The sequence below is a fragment of the Monodelphis domestica genome, chromosome 5 (genome assembly GCF_027887165.1).
Source record: "Monodelphis domestica isolate mMonDom1 chromosome 5, mMonDom1.pri, whole genome shotgun sequence".
In the NCBI taxonomy this organism is placed as follows: Eukaryota; Metazoa; Chordata; class Mammalia; order Didelphimorphia; family Didelphidae; genus Monodelphis; species Monodelphis domestica.
This window is the reverse complement of record NC_077231.1, coordinates 275,364,608-275,389,594: the sequence shown is the minus strand read 5'-3', so window position 1 is coordinate 275,389,594 and position 24,987 is coordinate 275,364,608. Positions and strand designations below refer to the sequence as shown.

The following is a 24,987-nucleotide window of genomic DNA, read 5'->3' as shown; positions in this document are numbered from 1 at the left end:
GTTCAATGACCTCCAGTGATCCTTGAGAATTTAGGTGGTAGGGCTTACTGCAGGAGGAGGAGGATGTAGACTTTAAAAATGAATACCCTATACTCCAAATATTAGATTTATAAGATTTATTAATAATAAAACTTGAAGCAAAAGGAAAAATAAAGGCTAGAGAAACAGAGAGAGCTCACCAGCCTTGCACGTGGAGAGAGAGAGAGAGAGAGAGAGAGAGAGAGAGAGAGAGAGAGAGAGGAGAGAGGGAGGGAGGGAGCAGTTACAAAAACTTATATACAACAATGCAAGAACACACATAAACAGAAATGGATTCTTGGGACAAGAAAAGAATTCTAGGAGATGGAGTCCAAATTTTTCTAATTATAAAAGGACTTCCCAGTTTACCTTTATTTACTAAAGGTCCAAGAGGCTAGGAATTCTAATAAATGTACAAATTAGTCAACTATGGAATCAAAGATGAATTTGAACCTCAGTGGGCAGAAATGCAAAAGCTTGATTCACAGTTTTCCTTTCCACAAGTGATACCCAAGTGGGAAAGATGGGCTAGAGAACAGGGACAGTATAATAAAAAATAAGGGGATCCATTTGGAAGTTTTTATAAAAACTGACTAGACTAGATGATTTCTAAATTCGAACATTCTAGAATGGTATATGTAGATATATTTCAAAAAGAGGGAGAATATGGCTCAAAAATTCCTGTAAGTTGGAGAGTGTAATAAAAGGGGGAAAAGGGGAGAGATTTATAATAAAGGAAGAAAAGATCTTTCTTCTAGGCAAGGACAGAGTGAGAAGAGGTGTTGTTGTTAGCCAGCAAAGAGAAGAAGGATGGATTTTGTCTCCCCCCACCTCAGCCCTCTCTGACTAGACCCCCTCACTATGGCTGCCTTCAACTCCTACTGCCAGGCTCTCTGGGATCTTTATTGAAAGAGGTTTCAGGTGTTGAGCCTCTTTCTCCTGGAGAGAGAGAGAGACCACTTCTCTTCCCCCTCAATTCAGGCTGTCTTCTAATAAAGCTGGAATCAGTACTGGGTATCAATAACTGAGTTTATTCAAGGGAAGCAAAAAAGGGACAGGGCTGATGAAGGGTAAGGATAGAGATTCAGGAGGGAAAGAGAGAGGGGGGGTCCTTATCTAATTAACACTCTTCCCCCCCAAGTTAGCCAGCTCAGGTCTGATGACCTGAACCCCTGAGGGGTTCAGAGTAGAGCAACCCTGATTTCTTTGTTGGCACAGCAAATGTTCCCAAGTTCAAGGTTCAAAGGGAGTTGTAAAGATCTTCTTTGTGGACTGCTTGTCTCTCAAAGTCTTTGTCCACTGGCTGGGGTTTGGGAGGATCTGGGATCAGGAATTCAGGGAGAGAAAAGTCACTGACTTTGAGATTCAGTCAGAATCCAAACCCTCTGCTCAGGTAGTCTCGGCCAGGACTCAGTTTCCAATTGCCTGGATCAGTTTTTTTTCTCTCTCTCTCTAAGGTTCCAAGTTCCTTTCTGCCCATCCCCTTTCACTGCTTGCAGGGTTCTTGCAGCTCTTCCAGGTTTATTCCCAAAGTTTCCAGATTTCTCTCTTACAAGACGATCTGATGTTCTGCTCAAAACACTCTTTATCCAGCGGTACCCCACTTAAGACACTTTGAGAAGAGTGAAATCTTATCACCTCTCTAACAGAAATTTATGCCTACATTGACTAATGGCCAACTCTTGTCCTTCGTAAAATCAATTCTAACTACCTTCATGATAAATATTGCTTCTCTGGGATGACTTCGTGGAGTGATGTAATGAAAAGAACATCAGCTGGATGGGTTTGGGATAGGACTCTTCCATTTACATGCTCCAGTCTTATTTCCCTCAATGCCCTCAGATGTAAACTAGAGGACAATAATACATAAACCACTTGCCTCATAGGTAGCTCGGGAAGAAATCTCATTGTGAACTGGGAATCGAAACAGCACATAAATGTGAGCCATTATGATTACATCAGCATATTTCAAAATTCAAAAATGTAAACACACCTGGGTGCGTTCCTGATGCTTATTTTGCCTCAGATGCTGGATTTTCATCCATCCAGGAGGGATCCCAGCCTTTAACTACTCTAATTTGAGTTGATCAATACTTCAAACAAGACAAATGTCCGGATTTTGCACTAGAGACATATGTGGACCCAACCATTCTACATGAGGAATTTGGGGTTCTTATTTGTCATATAACATGAATTTGTCCAGATGGATTTTTAAGCTTTGTGTAGTGTTTCTATTACAGGAAAAAATATGAATTTCTTATTTCTTCCTTCAGCAACTTCAAAAATATGTCATTACCAACTTAAACTGAATCAGTTGATAAGAGACAGAAATGCCCTGCTCTCAAATAATTTTAAAGGTCAGGATGAATCTTCTCCATTGAGCAGAGTGAGTAGTTACTGATAGGGGAGATGAATATTAACTAAATACCATATATAAAAACGAATGGGGAAAATGAGAGGATATCATAGGGAAATTCATTCTTAGACCTGAATGGAGCTCTAAGATATAATCTCCAATGCATTTCTCAGAATCCTTCTCTTTGGAAGTAAAAATGTGAAGATTCAGTTATTCTCTTGGATAAGAGTTTTTGAAGCGATGATTGTGATTCCATGCATAACTGCAACCCAAGAGATAATGTGAGAAAATGGAGAGAGGGCCAGCCTCAATGTCAAGAGGACCTGAGTTTGAGTACTCACTCTGACTGAGATTTAATCTTTCATTTATGTCCCATGTCCCAGGAAACTCTTGGGATTCAAGCTACAGAAGAGTTGCCTATCTGCATCTCCGGAGGGACTTTCCACACCAAGTGTTCAAAACTGCAGTCACTGTTAATACCTATATGTTAATATCTATATGGCTCAAATTTCTCCCAAGTACATTATGAAAATTTCCAGTAACATGTATGACTTAAGGGGAACCACAGGGTTTTCTTACATAAATATAAGAGTTTTGAGAATATTCCCCAATTAAAGAAACAATTCAAAATGAGTATATTATTATTATTATTATTACAATGGCATCTTCTGGTATTCCCAAAGGGAAGAGACGGAGAAAAAAAGAGGGGAGAGAGAGAGAGAGAGAGAGAGAGAGAGAGAGAGAGAGAGATGCAATGCATTATAAATGTGTAATTACCATTTAAATGGAGAGAGAAAAGCTGGTGCCTGAAATGAGAAAAAGGCATTTCGTTCAAGCCAACCAGGGATGACATTTCAGGCATGATCATTGAATCTACAGAGCCAGGTTAACAAAGCCATTGTCATTCTGCCACTCACCCTCTCCTCCTTCAGTGTGACTCTCTTCTGTCAGAAGGAAGCAGCAGGTTAAATCTCCCCTCTCCATAATTTTCTGTAGCAATTTTCTTATTAGGCTCTGGTCTGCTTAATATGCAGTTTAAAAGCCTATGTCTATCAGAAAGCAGTGGAGAGAAATAAAATCGGCTTTGAATTGCTCATTGTTCAATTGTTCTGACACCTACAATTTTTGGAATTAATGTGATTTAGAAATAAATTTCTATTCATCGCTGAGTCTCTAAGGTGGAAGGAGCCTTGCAGGTTCTCTCGTCCACACTCCTACCTAATGGAGACATCTCTGTCAATTTTTTTGACCAGGAACCTGTATACTAAGAAAGCTGGTAGGTTGAAAGAGTACTGAATAATCAACAAATCCTACACCTGAGCAAATTTCTCATGAAAGGAGCTCTAAGTTTTGGAGTACAAAAAATCAGCACTATCGCCATTTTAGAGTTGTAGAAAAAAGTGCAAAGGTCAAAATATGAACTGATAATTGGGTAAATTAGGTAAGGAATCCCATTGATTCTGACACCAGTGTTTTTCAAAGGCTTAAACAGTATTTCCCACTGCCTTCTTTGTCATTGGTTATGTCTTTCAGGCATATTATGTAAAAATCACTGAAAGACAATAATGTGAATGAAAAAAGTGCAAAAAGACTCTGAGCTCTGAGTAATTTTAGTAACCACTCATGGTCCCAAATAACACTATAACATAATATATCACACACACACCCCTTTTTTTTTGGTCAAAGATATGGAGAATCCAGGGACGAGATGTGGCAAACATCATCAGATTGGGTCCCTAGGCTGATTGCTTTTACTCAACTGTTTTTCTTGGTTACAAAGGAAGGCTCCATTCCAGAGAATGGGAAGTCAGAGTGGGGATGGGGTGGTAATAATATTTGGAAATACCTGTGATGAAAAAACAAGCAGCATCAACACAACCACGTTTTAAAAAATTATCGGGGCTCAGTGGATAGTGTAAAAATTAAATTAGTTTCTAGTAATAAAAGTATTATATTTTATGAAGTTTATTATGAAGATTATTAGAAATCAAGGATACAAAATAATAAACCACGTGCCTAGGGCTGATTAGCCCATTCACAGTCTATTTACTCCATGTTGCAATTTCCCAGTAGAGGAAGAGGCTCTTGGGAGGCAGAGAACCCCTTAAATACTAAATTGTGATCTCGCCCAGGTGGAGACTCAGGTGAGATTATAGGGAATTCTGGGAAATACCAAGGACTTCTAGGGATTGGAGTCGGGGGTTCAAATCTCCATTTTTACAATAGAGAGCCAGACCTAGAGGTGGGAAGTTCTGGGTGCTAGTTATGTAACCCTGGGTGAGTCCCTTAGCCCCATTGCCGAGCCCTTATTGCTCTTTTGCCTTGGAACACATACACAATATTGAGTCTGAGATGGAAGATAAGGTTTTTTAAAAATTAATAATCAACTCTATTGCTGGACAGCAAACTCTGGGCTGTTCTGCCTCAGCAGATGACTGTGTTTTTAGGAAAGTATGAGTACATCGGGTCTAAAAGATGTGTATTTTACAACAAGAAAGTGAATAAAATGTAAATTATATTTCACAAGAGAAATGGGAATACAGTTTGGTTATGTTCTTCTAACTTCACCTTTATATTCCTTGTCTGAACGATTTGTCTCTCTTTGTCAAGGGCTGCGTTGTTTCCTACATCATAGCAGAACCCAAGGGAGGAAGCTACAATCTAATGGCTATGACTGCATGCTTTGGTTCTTAGTTTCTTTCCTTAATATGATTAAGCTCCTCAAATCATTTCGGTTGTTTGCTACAAAAGGAAGGCAAAATTTGCTTTTAAAGGAATATTGAACTTTGTAAAAACCCTCTGAACAACTCAGTCTCTGCAATTACCAAATGATCCCTGGCCAACGTGAAGTATTCAAAGTCAAAATTGTAAACACATTTATGGAACATAATACAAATATGGAGAGGCTACATGGTGGAATGGCCAGTGTGCTGACTTTGGAAACCCAAAAAATCTGAGTTCAAATCTCTTGTCTGACATCTCCTAGCTGTGTGACTCTGGTCAAGTCACTTAACCCTCATTGCCTACCCCTGACTGCTCTTCTACCTTAAAATCAATCCTTAGATTCTAAGTCAGAAAGTTAGGGTTGACCTTAAAAAATGAATAAACGCAAGGAGATGGTGATGTGCACTCAGCTGCTTTCCCTAGCCTGACTCTCAGGACAAGTTCAAAGGAGCCCTGCCTAGCTTCCAGCTACAAATAAAGGGAGAGCTATTGAGCAGGCCACCCCTTTCTACCTCCTGATTTTAGGAGCAGCAACCCCAGAGTCCTCAGTTCTTTTGGATCTGCAGCCAATCAGAAGATGTGTTCCTCACATAATACAATTCCTGAGTCATCCACATGGTCACTAAGAACTGAAATCAGGCAGGGAATGTCTTCACTTACTTCCCATTGGACAGCATCACCTCACTGCTAACTCGAGCCTTGGAGACAACCTCGCTCAGCCTCCTCTCCCTTCTGAATGGAGGGCTGGAGGCTGAAGGGCTAAACCCTCCCCAAAGGGCAGAAATTGGACTCCCTGGAACAAGACAAAATAGTTCTGCAGTACTCTCCTAGTGTCTCTCCCAGTGTCCTTTTGTGTATCTTCTTCCCCCGCTAATATTGTAAGCTTCTTGCAGGCAGGGACAGAATGTGGCAACTCTCACAGCAAGAAAACACTTTGTATGGGTTCTCCATGGTATAGCTTACATGGCGCCGGCAAATGCTTCAGGAGACATCTCTCTCTTAATGCTTTCTTTGTTGTCAATACTCAGTGAGCATCATTGAACAAAAGTTTTCATCCAAGTCTAATTTGTCAAAAAAAGTTCTATATCACTAAATATATCAGAGGGAGACTCATTATTTGAGAGGAATCTCTTTTTTTTTAACTCTAACCTTCCACCTTAGAGTCAATACCATGTACTGGTTCCAAGTCAGAAGAGTGATAAGGGCTGGACAGTGAGGGTTAAGTGACTTGGGCAGGTTCACCCAGCTAGAAAATGTCTGAGGTCAGATTTGAATCCAAGATTTCCCACCTCTAGGCAAGGCTTTCAATTCACTGAGCCATCTAGCTTTTCCCTAAGTAGAGTCTTAGTGGCTTCCTTCTGTTCTACAAGTCAGCATTTTAGGGAGCTACAATTTCATTATTTTCTAATACTTTCCTTTTCCCATTCTTCCCTGCCTGTTATTTCCTTTTGTAGTACCTGGTTGGGTTAACATTAAAAAGTTATCTGTTCCTCAAGCTGAGTGTGAGTGAATGGATCAAGGAGAGACCTTTTGGGTCTCAAGTAGTGGAGGGGGGACAAGAGGGACAAGAGCGAATTGGGGAGAGCAGCTTTAGCTAAGGAGGGAAGGCAGAAGGGGGAAAATATTCACTAATATTTTAAAGTTTTCATTTTCCTTTTTACCATCTCCCTTTTTTCCCTTTATGCTTATGCCCTCATGTTTCCTCCCTCATGTACCTTCCAAATTCATCTCTGTTTTACTAGATAATGCTAGAGCCCGGCATCCTGCAGTATAATGCTTATTTCTCACTACAACTTCTGAATAATGGGGTTTTGCTCCAGAAACTATTGCTGCTTCCATCGATTTCAGGTCTGGGGTCTCCTGTTCTCTAAGTCTGCAGTGAGAGCAACACTGCTTGCTATTAGAGTTCTGTCTCCCATAGTTTTTGTTATATACTTTTCCCTGATAATATGCATATCAACCTTTCCCATCTCTCTTATTTTGGCCCTGTTCATAGCGATGTTTCATCGGGCAGTTTCTTACTATGTGTCCTTGACGAGAACACAGAAAGCAAGTCCTAGTATCTCTTTGCACCCTCTATTGACTTTGGGGTGTTTGTACTGTGTAGTTCATTTGTTAAATGTCTTAATTGTAGCCAGGTTTTTAACCTCCTATAACACTTTCGGCCTTAATATTTTGGAGGTCTCAGAGATTTTTCTTTAGATCATTATTTTCTCTTTCTTGATCTACCTCATTATCATGAAGATAGGTGTCAATGTCTCTAAGTTAATTAAGTGAGGTGGTGTTAAATTTAGGGCAATAATTCCTGAAGAAATCCCTCAAGTGCTTATCACAGCCCTTGAGAAATTGCCTCCTCATGTGTACTTCTGCTTCTTTTGAATCAGGGCTAAAACCAAACAGTCCCTCACTTTTTTCAATAAGGAGATTGATAAATGTACTTGGGTGTTCATTTTTTTCTTGGGATAATCTGTCAAATTTTCCCCATGCATTGGGTCTTTCTGACAATTGCTTCATTCCCTGCAATAGATCCTTGTGGCATTTTCTTAGATAAGCCATTGATCTTGGATTAGAAAAATCCAGATCTTCAAAAACTTCCAGCCAGCTTGTGAGTGAAGAATCTTTTCTAGTTTGCTCAATAAAATTTTTATGTTACTGGGACATAAAAAGTTCAGATATAAGAATTTCTACATCCTCAAAATCTGGTTCATATAGGCGAAATGCTTTTTTAAGTTCTTTAATTGTGAGATGCGGCTCTAATAAAAATTTAGACATACATTTACGTAAAGACTCTAAGTCATGGGTGGTGAATGACTTATGAACCTTTGCATGTAAAATGTCAGAGTTATCAGTGACCTTAGCTACATCATGCAAAGGCATAATCTTTTGAGCCTTTGATGCATTTGCAAGATTATTAGCAGATGCATTAACTGGTGCCTGTATGTTATTGGCAAGGTCATTTCCCCCTAATGCACCTAATGGTGTCCCCAGTATTAGTATTAGTAACTACTTCGTCCTTATTGGTCTGTCCCATCACGTCCCCAGTCTCCTCATCGTTTCCCTTACCCATGCTTTGTTTTCTCTGCATATAATCCTGGTATATTTCAATTATAATAGGGATCTGACCAAGCAATGTCTCTAATCTATTATCAATGACTAGAGCATGTACAGTTTTCTTTGGGAAGATCAGGGTGGCAAAAGCTTTGATATTCTTTTAAGATGTTTGTCCCTGCCATGAACACAACATAGACTTGGGGTATGATATGCCAGAGGTAATTTACATCTACATAATTCATTGGCAACTGTGTCCATCCCATAGTCATACTGGTTAATGTCTCCAGAACATTGTCTATCATCCCTGCCACTGTGTTATAAATGATACAGTAGCCCCAATAAATGGTAATTATTCCTAGCACAGTCCACCAAAGTATTAGTTGCAACATGTTCCCCATTAGATTTTTTTTAGGCTCTAGCTGCCAGGAGTTCATAGTTAGAAAATGGTTGTTGGCCCCACAAGCTTTGCATCTACCTAGATAGTACAGTTGCCCTTTTACAATAGACTCTCTCTGAGTTTTGTAACTGACCAGAGCGGCAGTTGGTAACTGACTTATTCTCCCCCCTACAAGGAATCAAGATGCTTTTGATCTTATATGGAAACTGCTAGGCAGAGTCAGTGACAAAGGCGGCTTGCCTCAGGAGTTATAATTGACAACAACTTCACAACTGACAGTTAATGGCAGTTGGTGACAGTTAGTCACTAAAGGTTATTATTTCTTAAATAAATGGGGTCCTTATTAATCTGGGGTGCCAACTGTGTTTTAAAAAAATAGAAAAGAGGGAAGGGATGTACTCTGACGAGGGACTTGGACCCTGAGGTATGGAGTGGGAGAAGGAAAGAGAGAGAAAACTCTCTACTTTCTGCAAAGCGGGGTTCAGGGGAGACAGCAGATATAACGGGTTAGCTCAGAGAGAAGAATGGGGGTTTGAAGATTTTCCCTCTTCTGCCTTCCCTCCTTAGCTAAAGCTGCTCTCCCCAATTTGCTCTTGTCCCTCTTGTCCCCCCTCCACTACTTGAGACCCAAAAGGTCTCTCCTTGATCCATTCACTCACATTCAGCTTGGGGAACAGATAACTTTTCAATGTTAACCCAATCAGGTACTACAAAGGGAAATAACAGGCATGGAAGAATGGGAAAAGGAAAGTGGGAAAAGGGGGTCCCTGTCTCTATCTAAACCCTTTCCCTCCTTCCTCGAGTTTGGGGGGGAGTCAGGCTTTGGCAGCCTGACTCCCCCCCCCCCAAGAAAGTCAGGTTGACTCACCCCTGGGCAACAGGAGCTGAGGTAGTCTGCTCAGGTTTCTCTTCAAAAGTCCCTTTAATTGGGAAGTGTTGGGGAGAAAGATTTCCAGTCACTAGCAGGAAAAGTGGGTAACCCTCAGGAGAAAGTCTTTATCCACCTTCTCTCTTCAATGTCTCAAGATGGAGAGACCCTCACTGCTCTCCAGCCAGTCTTCTCTTCTCAGAAAATTCATCCCTGCCCCCCCCCCCCCCCGATCGAGGTGATCAATTTCACATATTTCACATACTCTTCAGTCTGGCACTTTTTCTCTAGTGCCAGCCTCTATAACACTGAGCCATCTAGCTTTTCCCTAAGTAGAGTCTTAGTGGCTACCTTCTGTTCTCCAAGTCAGTATTTTAGGGAGCTACAATTTCATTATTTTCTAATAACTGTAGACAATTTTCAGAACCTTGGATGGCAAAACAAAGTGTTATTCTGTAACCAATCTGGTGATGGATGGTCCTACCAGAACTTACCCAGACTGGTGATAGACTTAGACATATAATCTATTATTTGTACCTTTATTTAGTAGTAAAGGCCAAGTAACAGCCATTCATTCAAAATTGTCACGCATAATACCCAACAGCAGAGGCTGGTGAACTCTCCCTAGCTCTCAAAAACTACAGTCCTTAACTATGGTCCTTTGTGGATAATATCACTTTTGTACAGATTATCCAATAAAATCTTGGTTCTCAGCTTCTTCTCATTCATTATCTCACCAGATGTATGTTTTAAGGATTGAACCTTATCCCTGCCCTAATGTTTTTAAGGTCACGCATCAAACCCCACTTCAGCAGATAAAAAAAAAGAAGAGATAGAGAGAGACAGACAGACAGACAGACAGACAGAGACAGAGAGAGAGAGAGAGGAAGGAAGAAAAAGAAAGGAAGGAAGGGAGAGAGAAAGAAAGAAAGAAAGAAAGAAAGAAAGAAAGAAAGAAAGAAAGAAAGAAAGAAAGAAAGAAAGAAAGAAAGAAAGAAAGAAAGAAAGAAAGAAAGAAAGAAAGAAAGAAAGAAAGAAAGAAAGAAAGAAAGAAAGAAAGAAAGAAAGAAAGAAAGAAAGAAAGAAAGAAAGAGGAACAAAGAAAGAAAGAGAGAAAAAAGAAAGGAAGGGAGGGAGGGAGAAAGGAAGAAAAAAGAGAGAAGAAAGAAAGCTAAATCCTCTTTTTCCCTATGCCACCCATTCCCATTGGGAGCTGGCAAGAGGTTTATTTTGGTTTTGTTTTTTTAACTCATGCTAAAAACTCCAGTCGAAGAACATCCAGTTCTTTGATGTAATAAAGGAACTCAGAGTTCTAGGCTTGTCTTCACTGAAGGGAAGGGCAACCTGGCAGTAGATGCAGTTTCATTTTCCAGCAGTTCCACTTATATTTCTTAATAGACTTCCCTGACCTTAATTGCCTTTTTCTTCCTTTCAAACTGGGCACATCTGAAGAGAATTTCCCCACTGGGAATAAACCGCCTGGCTATCACTGTTTTGCCAATGCAATCAGAAGAAGGAAGCTGCTGGCTCTTATAAACAAGGTGCCATTTTCTCTTCTTTTAAGCACTCTTTGATTATTCTAGCACATCCCTCTGATGTCTCTGTTCCTACCTTCTGCTCCTACCTGTATCCAAAAACCAGGCAAATGCAATCTCTATCATTATCCTATAAGTATCAGAGGGCAGTTACATGAACAACTTAATGCCCCAGAAGTATGAACAGATGGGAGAGAGGTCAAATTTTATGGAAAATATTACTATCTGTTAAGCCCATAATTTAAAAAAAGAGAAAAAGAAACGATTGACCAAAAACTCTATTTTTTAAGAATAAATTCACATGTTGGGTTAACTTACATTTCAAAACATTTAGTAAAAGTTAAATTCCTTCTTGAACAAAATATATGTTGTCTTCAATTATATTTGTCGATCAGTCCGACATCTAGTCAGGTATTACTAAGTGCCAGTTGCACTCTAGGCTTTCTGCTGTGGATGCACAAACAGAACAAAAATAATGCTTGTTCTAGAGGACCTCCCAGCCTCCCTCATCATCATACTGCTAACTCAAGACTTGGAGATCACCTTGTTCAGCCTCCACTCCCTTCTGAATGGAGGGCTGGAGGATGGAGGGCTAAACCCTTCCCAAATTTTTTCTTTATAGAGGGCAGAAATTGGACGTCCAAGTCACTCCACTCTCCATTTGCTGCTCTATCCGGTTTTGACTCTATGACACAAGATGGAACAGCCATGTAATATTCCTTATACCCTTTCCAGTTTCCTTTTGTGAGTCATCTTTCCCCATCAAGATCCTTGAGGGCAGGGACTGTCTTTTATTTACTTACTTATTTATTTGTTTGTTTACTCATTTATTCATTTGTTTGTTTGTTTGTAACACCAGTGCCCAGTCCAAAGGTTTATTTACAATTATTTAATCATTTAATATTCTACTATTTAACAATTTAATTATTTAATTTTTATTATTTGATTTAATAATTTAATTTTTAAAAATAATTTTAATTTTATTTAATAATTTTTCAGTTGTATCCAACTCTCCCTGACCCCATTTGGGGCTTTCTTGGCAGAGATGCTAGAGTGGTTTGCCATGTCCATAGATTGCCTCCTAATTGGCTTTTTGTCAATGTACCTACAAATCATTGATTTTGTTCTGTCTCTCTTATTTCCCTCTTATCTTCAACTATTATAATTTCCTTTTAGAAATTGCAATATTGTATGCACTTTTAGCTAGAAGATCTTTAGAGGTATAACTTGGTTATGTTAAATGATTCATTGGGGAGACTAGTCTCCCAAAGAATCACAGAGGGGATTGTGAAAGGGAATTCTTTATTCTCTTTGTCTATTTTGAGTTAATCAATTCAGAAACCCCTACTTAACACTGTTAGCCATCAAGTAAGAGAATTCACAAGTCATTTACTTAGAGAGCTCCACCCTTTTAACTCAATCAGTCAGAAACTTGTGAATCCTTTGATAAGTGTTTATACCCTCAGAGGACGAGGGGTGGATCCCACAGATACAGCCCCCCTGGGTATTTTGAAAGCTGTGATTGGCACCTGTGAAGAGGGGAAGGGAGAGGAAGTGATGTGGGAAAAGGACTATAAAAAGTCCAGAACTTCCTGTCCTCAGGACTTCTCCTTTGAGGTTTGTCTTTGGAGTCTCTGCTCCTTGGATCTTTTTCTTTGGAGGAAGGCTCCTTGGGGCTTTTAGACTTTAACTTCAACTTGGAGTTTTGTGCCTTTCAACTGGAATTTTTGGCTTTGGGACTTCAACTTTCAGCTTTGGAGCTTCTTGGAGTTGGGGACTTTCTTGTTAGATTCACTGCTGCCTTGGTGAACTTAGCTCATGAGGGTTTTTTCTGCATTGGGACCTTGCTTGGATCCTGCCCAGCTTGCTGGTGAGTGACTAGTGACCACTAGTGACCACGTAAAGACTGGAACTCTGTCAGGAAGTGAGCTTCATTTCACCAGATCAGCATTTAGGGTAGGCTAGGCAGTCTCTTTACCTCATTCCCTTCCACATTTCCCTATTTTTACTAATATTCAAAGTAAACAAAATTGTTAAAAGCTGCTAACAGTTTTCCAGACTTAAGTGATAATAATTGGCAACCACTTTTTATAACTCTCTTATTTAGTCAAAATTCCAATTTAACCATTATAATAATTAACAAAAATATTTAAGGTCAAAGCCGTTCCCCAAGAGATAAGAAGTCAAAGGAGATGAAAAAGTAGTTTTCAAAAGAAGAATTGGAAACTATTATCAGTCATATAAAAAGTATTCTCAAAAATCATTAATGTTGGGAATCTATTTGCCAAGACAAACACTGGCAAATTACAAAATACTTTTCACCCAAATAAAATTAGATCTAAATAACTGGAAAAACATTAATTGCTCATGGGTAGGTGAAGTTAATGTAATAATAATAATGATGGTCCTACCTAAATTAATTTCTCCAGTGCCATGCCTATCAAGCTACCAAAAATACTATTTTATAGATCTAGGAAAAATAATAACAAAATTCATCTGGAAAAAAATGTCAAAAATATCAAGGACACTAATAAAAAATGTGAAGGATAGTGGCCTAGCAGTATTAGATATTAAACTGTACTATAATGCAGTAATCATCAAAACAATCTAATACTGGCTAAGAAATAGAAGGGTGGATCAATAGACTAGAGTAGGGGTAAATGATCTCAGCAATCTAGAGTTTGATGAACTCAAGGATCCCAGTTTTGGGGATAAAAATCCACTATTTGACAGAAACTGCTGGGGAAATTTGAAAAAAATATGACAAAGGTTAGGTTTAGATCAACATCTCACACCCTATACCAAAATAAGGTCAAAATCGGTATATAATTTAAACATAAAGAATGATATCATGAGTAAATTAATGGAATGTAGAAGTTTACCTGTCAGATATATGGATAAGGGAAGAATTTGTGACCAAACAAGAGACAGAGAACATTGCAAGATGTAAAATGAATAAATTTGATTATATTAAAAGGTTTTTGTACAAACAAAACCAATGCAATTACGATTAGAGGGAGAGCAACAAACTGAGAAAAAATTTTATAACAAATTTATCTACTAAAGGTCTCATTTCTCAAGTATATAAAGAACTAAGTAAAATTTATAAGAATCCAAGTCATTCCCCAATGGATAAATGGTCAAACCCAGCATGTGAAGACTGCTTTGGCTGAACAGACGGAAGAAACCAATAAGAAGGTTCAATGGCTGAGAGGGCAACACAGCAAAGCACTGGGGAGTGCTTAGGGTGTGTTGGAGCACAAAGGACAACACGGCCATCCAATGCAGCTGAGGAAGTCTCCAGGTGTAATGATTTTTTGTGCCACTGGACCCAGGCTTCCAACGCCGAGAGAGTGGGACTGTCTCTGTGCACTGACTTTTCCACTTAAATCTCCTTCATGCACAAGTGTTTTTGTGCACACTCATCTATACACTATAGATGAAAACGCACAAAGACAATCGTCATCCTCGGTTACCGAGAGACTACTACTATATCCAGTTCATTTTATAGATGAGGAAACTGAGGCAAACAGAGTTAAGGGACTTGTCTAATAGCTAATAAATGTCCTGGGGCCAGATTTGAACTCACAAAGTTGAGCTCTATCTACTGTGCCACCTAGCTGCCCCAAAGTAGGCACTTAATAAATGTTTATTGAATTGAATCCTACCTATTTTTTACAAATGGAAATCATATTTTCTATCTATAGGTATCTAGAAAAAATACAGCTAGGTTTCCCAGTGGATAGAGCACTGGAGTCAAGAAAACCCAAGTTCAAATCTGCTCAGACACTTTTTAGCTTTGTGACTATGGGCAAGTCATTTAACCTCCATTTACCTCGGTTTCCTCATTTGTAAAATGGGGATAATAAGAGTACCTTACCTCCCAGGGCTGTTATGAGATAATAATTATAAAGTGCTTAGCACAATTCTTGGTACATCGTAAGCACTACATAAATGTTAACTTATTATTACTATCTTTTGACATTGAGGAATGACATTCTCCCTTCCTCATCTTGTACTCTGGCCCCTCCACACAGCATTTATATATTATAATTATTTGCTTTTCTGCTTATTTCCTTGCTCCTTAAAGGGCACAGATGATGTCTTATTCAAGTTCCTTCTGTCTTCTGCACTGATTCTATGCAAAAAAAAAAAAACAACTTATGAAACATTTGTTCAAATTCTATTGAGTGTTCTTATTCAAGGCTTTTCTTTTCATTTACACTTTTTTCCCTTTCCATGAAAAACTCAATTATCAAGTTGTTACTTATTTAAAATACAATAGATTAACATAATAAAGCTTAATAAGAAAATATTTAAATTATATTTTTATAGGATTTTTGCTCCAAAAGCCATCCGGAGTGATAGTATAATATTAATGAAAAAAAGACTGGAGAAGCAAAACATGATGTTCCAGATGGAAACGACTTTTAAAAGGTCAATTTAGTATTGGGAGAGACCCAGGGGAACAAAGCTCATCTTCCTCAGCTAAGGGACCAATTGTCTACCTGAAGCTTTTCTGCCTCTGTTTTGACTTTGAACAAATCCCTTTAATCTTTGGGTCTCAACTTCCTCTTTGAGGAATCTGAGGCACTAGATGATTTCTGACTTTTGTTCCAGTTCAAATTCCCATTATCTCCTCCCAGTTCCTTGACTGATATCTAAGGGTAGACTGAAGGCAGTTCAAATGGGAGCCGATTGTTAAATTTTGAGTGTGAGCATTTGCACTTCAGCAATCAATATTCTACAAATTGCCAATTGATTTTTTTGTTTTATTGGCTGTCTAGATTTAAGAAAGCAAAGAAGAAAATGTTGGTACTACATTGAAAAGTGTGCCATGCCCAGTTTTTCCAAGAATTCTTTTTGTTAAATCCTTACCTTCCATCTTAGAATCAATAGAGTGTGTTGGTCCCAAAGCAGAAGTGTATGAGGCCAGGTTTGAACTCAAACTTCCTACCCTCTCCCCAAGAGTTATTTGTTAAAGGCTCATAATCACAACCCTACTGGCACTCTTCTCTCCCATCAGAGCCTCCTGATGGCTCTTGGGTTATGCACACTTGTCCTTATAGAGTCTTTATAGCATGCTCCTGATAATTTTACCATTACCACCCTGGCAAAACCTTGGGGCTGTGTTGCCTCAATTGTCCTCCTTCAGGTCAATAAAATTCCAACTTCTTTTAAAACACCCCCCCCCCAAACTGGCCAATCAATTAATCAAACAAAAATTATTTTCTGAGTGCCTATTGGATTAAACACCTACCAATGGGCTAAGTGCTATGCTGATATTTAAAAAGTATGAGGGGCAGCTACATGGCACAGTAAAAAGAGTCAGGACTGGAGCTGAGAGGACGTAGGTTCAAATTTGTCATTAGACACTTCTTAGCTGTGTGAACCTGGGCAAATCACTTAACCCCAACTGCCTAGCCTTTGGCTTCTGATCTTAGAGTTGTTACTAAGAAAGAAAATAAGGGTTGTTGTTTTTTTAAGTATGAGACATAATCCCTAACCAGAAGAAACTTGCCATCTAATTGTGCAGTTAGAACACACACATATGGAACTAGACATATAATATGCATTAGTAGACAAGTCTATTTGGTTTATTTTTTTTTTCTAAGTAAAATGAAATTTTGGTCTAGAGTTCTAAAATTCTTTTTTTTTTGACTTTTTAAACATTATTTTATTTGGTTATTTACAAACATTATTCATTGGAAACAATGATCATTATCTTTTCCTCCCCCCGCTCCCCGTCCCACCACTTTTCCCATAGCCAGCGCACAATTCCACTGGGTTTCACATGTGTTCTTGGTTCGAACCCATTTCCATGTTGTTGGTATTTGCACTACAGTGTTCAATTAGAGTCTCTCCTCAGTCATTTCCTCTCACCCCTGTAGTCAAGCAGTTGTTCTTCATCAGTGTTTTTACTCCTATAGTTTATCCTCTGCTTGTGGATGGTGTTTTTTAGATCCCTGCAGATTGTTCAGGGACATTACACCACCACTAATGGAGAAGTCCATTACATTCGATTGTACCACAGTGTATCCGTCTCTGTGTACAATGTTCTCCTGGTTCTGCTCCTTTCACTCTGCATCACTTCCTGGAGATTGTTCCAGTCTCCATGGAATTCCTCCACTTTATTATTCCTTTTTCCACAAGAGTATTCCATCACCAACATATGTCACAATTTGTTCAGCCACTCCCAATTGAAGGGCATCCCCTCGTTTTCCAATTTTTGGCCACCACAAAGAGTGCAGCTATGAATATTCTTGTACAAGTCTTTTTCCTTATTATCTTTTTTGGGTACAAACCCAGCAGTGCTATGGCTGGATCAAAGGGCAGACAATCTTTTATCGTCCTTTGGGCATAGTTACAAATTGCCCTCCAGAATGGTTGGATCAGTCCACAACTCCACCAGCAATGAATTAATGTCCCTACTTGGCCGCATCCCCTCCAGCATTCACTACTTTCCATAGCTGTCATGTTAGCTAATCTGCTAGGTGTGAGGTGATACCTCAGAGTTGTTTTGATTTGCATCTCTCTGATTATAAGAGATTTAGAACACTTTTTCATGTGCTTATTAATAATTTTGATTTTTTTGGCTGAGAACTGCCTGTTCATGTCCCTTGCCCATTTATCAATTGGAGAATGACTTGATTTTTTGTACAATTGATTTAGCTCTTTGTAAATTTGAGTAATTAAACCTTTGTCAGAGGTTTTTATGAAGATTGCTTCCCAATTTGTTGTTTCCCTTCTGATTTTGGTTACATTGGTTTTATTTGTACAAAAGTTTTTTAATTTGATGTAGTCAAAATTATTTATTTTACATTTTGTGACTCTTTCTATGTCTTGCTTGGTTTTAAAGTCTTTCCCCTCCCAAAGGTCTGACATGTATACTATTCTGTGTTTACCCAATTTACTTATGGTTTCCTTCTTTATGTTTAAGTCACTCACTCATTTTGAATTTATCTTGGTGTAGGGTGTGAGGTGTTGATCTAATCCTAATCTCTCCCACACTGTCTTCCAGTTTTCCCAGCAGTTTTTATCGAATAGTGGATTTTTGACCCGAAAGCTGGGATCTTTGGGTTTATCATATATTGTCTTGCTGAGGTCACTTGCCCCAAGTCCATTCCACTGATCCTCCTTTCTGTCTCTTAGCCAGTACCAAATTGTTTTGATGACTGCTACTTTGTAATATAGTTTGAGATCTGGGACTGCAAGGCCCCCTTCCTTTGTATTTTTTTTTCATTATTTCCCTGGATATCCTTGATCCTTTGTTATTCCAAATGAACTTTGTTATGGTTTTTTCTAAATCAGTAAAGAAATTTTTTGGAAATTCTATGGGTATGGCACTAAATAGATAGATAAGTTTGGGTAGGATGGTCATTTTTACTATATTGGCTCGTCCTACCCATGAACAGTTAATGTTTTTTCCAATTGCTCAAGTCTACTTTTAGTTGTGTGGAGAGTGTTTTGTAGTTGTCTTCATATAGTTCCTGTGTTTGTCTCGGGAGGTAGATTCCTAGGTATTTTATTTTGTCTAAGGTGATTTTGAATGGGATTTCTCTTTCTAGTTTTTGCTGCTGAACTATGTTGGAGATGTATAGAAATGCTGATGACTTATGCGGGTTTATTTTGTATCCTGCAACTTTGCTAAAGTTGTTGATTATTTCAATTAGCTTTTTGGTTGAATCTCTAGGATTCTTTAAGTAGACCATGTCATCTGCAAAGAGCGATAGCTTAGTCTCCTTCTTGCCTATTTTGATGCCTTCAATTTCTTTTTCTTCTCTAATTGCTACTGCTAGTGTTTCTAGTACAATGTCAAATAGTAGAGGTGATAATGGGCATCCTTGTTTCACTCCTGATCTTATTGGGAATGCATTTAGTTTATCCCCATTGCAGATGATATTGGCTGATGGTTTTAGATATATACTGTTTATTATTTTTAGGAATGACCCTCCTATTCCTATGCTTTCTAGTGTTTTCAATAGGAATGGATGTTGTATTTTATCAAAGGCTTTTTCTGCATCTAGTGAAATAATCATGTGATTTTTGTTGGTTTGCTTGTTGATATGGTCGATTATGTGGATAGTTTTCCTAATATTGAACCAGCCCTGCATCCCTGGTATAAATCCTACTTGATCATGGTGGATGACCCTTCTGATCACTTGCTGGAGTCTTTTTGCTAGTATCCTATTTAAGATTTTTGCATCTATATTCATTAGGGAGATTGGTCTATAATTTTCTTTCTCTGTTTTTGATCTGCCTGGTTTTGGAATCAGTACCATGTTTGTGTCATAAAAGGAGTTTGGTAGAATTCCCTCTTTGCTTATTATGTCAAATAGTTTGTATAGTATTGGGATTAACTGTTCTCTGAATGTTTGATAGAATTCACTTGTGAATCTGTTGGGCCTTGGGGCTTTTTTCTTAGGAAGTTCTTTGATGGCTTGATGGATTTCAATTTCTGATATGGGATTATTTAAGAATTCTATTTCCTCTTCTGTTAGTCTAGGCAGTTTGTATTTTTGTATATACTCATCCATATCACCTAGATTGATGTATTTATTGCCATATAATTGGGCAAAGTAATTTTTAATGATTCCCTTGATTTCCTCTTCATTGGAAGTGATGTCCCCCTTTTTGTCTTTGATGCTGTTAATTTGCTTTTCTTCTTTCCTTTTTTTAATTAGATTGACCAGTAATTTGTCTATTTTGTCTGTTTTTTCAAAGTACCAGCTTCTAGTCATGTTTATTAGCTCAATAGTTCTATCACTTTCGATTTTATTAATTTCTTCCTTAATTTTTAGGATTTCTAGTTTGGTTTTCTGCTGGGGGTTTTTAATTTGATCGCTTTTGAGTTTTTTTATTTGCATTTCCAATTGATTGATTTCTGCTCTCCCTAGTTTGTTAATATATGCACTCAGGGATATGAATTTATCTCTGATTACTGCTTTGGCTGCATCCCAAAAGGTTTGAAAGGATGTCTCGCCATTGTCATTTTCCTTGATGAAATTATTGTTTCTGTGATTTCTTCTCTAACTAAACGATCTTGGAGTACCATATTGTTTAATTTCCAATTAATTTTTGATTTGGTTTTCCACGTACTGTTACTGATTATTATTTTTATTGCCTTGTGATCGGAAAAGGCTGCATTTATTATTTCTGCTTTTCTGCATTTGTGTGCTATGTTTCTGTGACCTAATGCATGGTCAATCTTCGTGAATGTGCCATGTGGTGCTGAGAAGAAGGTGTATTCCTTTTTATCCCTATTTATTTTTCTCCATATGTCTATTAATTCTAATTTTTCTAAGATTTTATTCGCTTCTTTTACCTCTTTCTTATTTAATTTTTGATTTGATTTATCTAAATTTGATAATGGTTGGTTTAAGTCTCCCACTAATATGGTTTTACTGTCTATTTCTTCCTTCAATTCTCCTAGTTTCTCCATTAGAAATTTGGGTGCTATATTATTTGGTGCATAGATGTTGATTAGTGATATTTCCTCATTATCTAAAGTCCCTTTTAACAAAATATAATTACCTTCCCTATCCCTTTTGATCAGGTCTATTTTTGCTTTGGCTTTATCAGATATCATGATTACTACTCCTGCCTTCTTTCTGTCAGTTGAGGCCCAGAAGGTCTTACTCCATCCTTTAATTCTGACCTTGTGGGTGTCTACCCGCCTCATGTGTGTTTCTTGAAGACAACATATGGTAGGGTTTTGGATTCTAATCCATTCTGCTATTCGTCTACGTTTTATGGGTGAGTTCAACCCATTCACGTTCAAAGTTATGATTGTGACTTGTGAATTCTCTGGCATTTTGATAGCCTTCCCTAATTCTAACCTTTCTTCTTTAGCTCTAACCTTTTAATCCAGTGATTTACTTTAAATCAGTCCCCCTTGTCCCCTCCCTTGATATGTTTCCCTTTCTAGCCCCTCCCTTTTTGTTCCCTCCCCCTCCCCCCCTCTCCTTCCCTCCCTTTTTGTGTTCCCTCCCCCTTACCCCCCTTGGTTTTCTCTTCTCCCTACCCTTGTTGGGTAAGATAGAATTCAAGATCCCAATGGATCTGGATGTTTTTTCCCTCTCAGAGTTGATTTCCCTGAGAGTAAGGTTTAAGTAAAAACTCTCTTCGTCTCCTTCTTATAGGAATTTTCTTCCCCTCCCCCTCCTGTGTGAATCTTTGTGTGAGAAAGATTATTCTGTTTGATTTTTCTTTTCCCCCTATTTACACATTACATTTTCCATATATTAATATATATAGATTGATATAAATGTAGTCCTTATAGAAGAGAGTTTGAATAAATGAAAAGATAACAAATTTCTCCTTTTCCCTTTCCATCATATTTACCTTTTCAGGTATTCCTTGCTCTTTGTTTTTCGATATCAAACTTTCCACAGAGCTCTGGTCTTTTCTTTGCAAAACGTTGGAAATCTTCTATTTTGTTGAATGCCCATACTTTCCCTTGGAAGTATATAGTCAGTTTTGCTGGATAGCTGATTCTTGGTTGAAGACCCAGCTCTCTTGCCTTTCTGAAAATCATGTTCCATGCCTTATGATCATTCAGAGTGGAACTTGCAAGGTCTTGTGTGACCCTGATTGGCATTCCTTTATACCGAAATTGTCTTTTTCTGGCTTCTTTTAAGATTTTTTCTTTTGTTTGAGAGCTTTGGAATTTGGCAATTACATTCCTGGGAGTTGTCTTTTGGGGATTTAGTGTAGAGGGTGTTCTGTGAGCTCTTTCAGTGGCTGTATTGCCCCCTTGTTCTAGAATCTCTGGGCAATTTTCTTTGATTATATCTTTGATTATATCACGATGTCGAGTTTGCTGTTTATTTCTGGATTTTCTGGTAGTCCAATTATTCTTAAATTATCTCTTCTTCCTCTATTTTCCAAGTCTGTCACCTTGTCAGTGAGATATTTTATGCTCTCTTCTAATTTCTTGATCTTTTGGTTTCACTTTATTGATTCTTGCTCTTTTACCTGCTCGTTGTCTTCCAGTTGCCTAATTCTGACCTTTAAAGCCTGGTTTTCCTTTTCAGTTTGGTCAAACCGGTTTTGTAGTTGCGTGAAATTCTTTTACATTAATTCCCACTTTTCCTGCCAGAAGGCTTCCATCTTTTTGATCATTTTCAATTCAAATTCTTCAAAAGTTTGTGGAGAGTTTCCATTTCCTTTGGAAGGTTTTGGCGCATTTGCTTGTGTTTCCTCTTCTATCTCCTCTGTATTTTGTATTTTTGCTCCATAAAATGTGTCCATAGTTGCCCCCTTCTTGTTTTTCCTGTTGTTTTGAGGCTTTTTTTGTTTCTGTGCTGTTTGCTATCTCTATCTGAGTGAGGGGGGCTGGCTCTTCTGTTATCTGTCTGGTGTTCAGTGGCTTTAGCCCCAGGCAAATTGTCTGTCTTCCCCAGGAAGCCTAGAATTGCTGGTGTTTCAGTGTTACTACCCTCTTCAGTTCCCTCCCGATGCTTCTCTGTTGCCTTACTTCTATGCTCTGTGCCTGGCTTGACACTTTCAGATGTATTTCAATGCCTTTTCTGGCCAGAGGAGCCTGTACTCTGAGAGGCCGTGGCTTCCCGGAGCTTCAAGGGCTGGTGATAGGGTTAACCTCAGACTGAGTATGCCCTGAGGCAGGGACCTTTGTTGAGACTCAGATGAAAGGATCTCGTCAGGGGGCTACAGGCTCCCCCATCTCTCTCTGTTTCCCTACTGTCTGGGTGCTTCCTCGACTGGCTCAGGTTGTTTTCAGGATGTGGCCTTCAGAATAGCTGGCTCCTGAGGCCCTTTTGCCTGCCCTGAGGTTCCTGCTGCTGCCTCGGATTTAGCGCTCTGAGTTGGGGGGGATGGGTCCTGGGATAGATCCAAGTGATCTTGGGTTCTGACTTTAGGGGGGCCGTACCTTTTGATCCAGGTCCAAGAGGAGTGTTCCCAGGGTCTATTATGTTGTTTATTTTGAATTCCGGTGCCCTAGGAGCATTCAGTTTGAGATCGGTAAGGAAGGGTTTCTGGAGCTCTGGAGCTCTGAACTTTAGCTTTTCTCTAAGCTGCCATCTTGACCGGACATCTCTAAAATTCTTAAGGAATAAATAATTCTAGATAGTCAAGTATTCAAGATAGCTGAGGTTTTAACTCTCTGCTCACCAAAACATTAAAAAAAAAAACAACTAATTTTGCCACCAGTTGCTCTGCTTGGTTTCAACTCTACTATCTTCTTCATCATGGCCTCCCACACCAAGTACCCTAATTTTCATGAGGGCAAGAACTTTCTTTTTCTTATTCATATCCTTGGTGTGACATATACTGCCTGGCACGTAACAATTGATTATCCTATCATACTAGAAATCTTTCTAAAATAATTGCATTCTTCTATGTCTTCTTGGAATATACTGAATATACATTTTCCTGATGACTTATGGAATAGTAGAAACAACATTTGAGGGAGAATCAAGAGATCTGTGTTAAAGTCCCAACTTTGACATTAGTTACATGGCCTTGTACACATAGCTTTTAGATTCTCAAACTTAGTTCCCTTATCTTTAAATTAAGGGGGTTGGGCAGGATAATCTCTAACATCTTTTCAAATTCTGATATTCTAGGATCATTATGCACCTTTATCACCATTATTCTGTGTTGTAATGGAATGAAGATCTCTCAAGGTTTCCACTAAATAGTCTCAAGTTGCTTAAAGTTTTTTTTTTTTAGTTTTTTGCTTCTGCTTTTGAGTTTTTGTTTCTTTCCTTGCTCTCTAGATGTCAGAATATGTTTTATACACCCCAAATTGGTGAAGCAGCCTGGGACCAAGGTAAAAGCTAACTCTTGGTCCCTTTCCATTGCTCTCTGTATTGTCTTTCTTAAAGATGTACCATACTCTTTCAGATCTGACACAAGAAAGATTAGTGGATCAGGTGGATTTAAGAGATGATTTGACTCAGATACTTCCCAGCTGTGTGACCCTGGGCAAGTCACTTGACCCTCATTGCCTAGCCCTTACCACTCTTCTGCCTTGGAGCCAATAAACAGTATTGATTCCAAGATGGAAGATAAGGGTTTAAAAAAAAAAAGATGATTTGAGGTGCAGCTAGGTGGCTTAGTGGATAGAGAGCTAGGTCTGGAGAAGGGAGGTCCTGGATTCAAATGTGGTCTCACTGTTCCTATCCCTGGGACCCTGGGCAAGTCACTTAATCCCAATTACCCTGTCCTTACTGATCTCCTGCCTTGAAACTGTTACTTAATATCTATTCTAAGACAAGATAAGTGTTTTTTTTTTTAAGCTGACTTGACTCTCTCCACTGTCCCTCCTGGGATCTTAATGTCTCTTAGGAATTTTCTCTCTTGAGTTCAAGTCTCATATATTTATCTTCAAGTCCTACAAATGTGCTTGAGAGAGCTGTTAGAGCCAGAATAATTCCCCTCTCCACTTATTTCCAAAGGAACACAAAGAGAGAGAACCGGCAAACTGAGGAGTAAGAAAAAGAAGAGACCATCTTCTACCAAGATTAGGGCAGGAGATATCTACAAGATCCTCACTTGAGTGGTTGAAACAACAGGAGAAGATTTTTCAGAGGGACCTAAAGAGGTGAGAGCAATCTAACTGATTTTTTCTTACTGCAATAGAAGAGCAAGATGGTACTGAGGAAAGAACATTGCCCTGGTTCTGACACCTATCTCCCGTATGACTGAGCAAGTCACGTAACCTCCACAGGCTTCATTTTCTTTATCTATAAAATAAGAGGATTGGACAGGGTAGCTTTTAGGGTCCCTTCTATGAATCTATGCCCTTTATAGGGTCTTCTGGTTTCTGTGAAGACAGGAGAGAGGTTAGTATATACAAGTAGAAGCCAAAATAAATGATGCTGCCCTCCCCCCATCTTTACTCCAGCTCACTTCTTTTCTTTCATGAATCTCTTTGGAAATTAAATTCCTCTGGTGCCTTGCTATAAAGCAGACCTTGGGAATCCATGCTGTGGGATTTTCTGGCAGATATAAGTGCCACTTAATGAGCTCCATTGGGAATGCCACTAACTAAACCCTTTGGTTGAAGGTC

At 38.7% G+C, this 24,987-nt stretch overlaps 1 long non-coding RNA gene across 1 annotated transcript in view; it reads left to right on the top strand.

Moving 5' to 3' along the window:
• The first annotated feature begins 10,742 nt into the window (after nt 1-10,742).
• LOC103102010 (uncharacterized) overlaps nt 10,743-24,987 on the top strand; it is a 29,685-nt gene continuing 15,440 nt past the window's right edge. Inside the window, exons 1-2 of the long non-coding RNA XR_473498.3 lie at nt 10,743-10,955; nt 24,374-24,519. This is a non-coding gene — a long non-coding RNA (uncharacterized LOC103102010). The remainder of the gene's footprint in view (nt 10,956-24,373; nt 24,520-24,987) is intronic.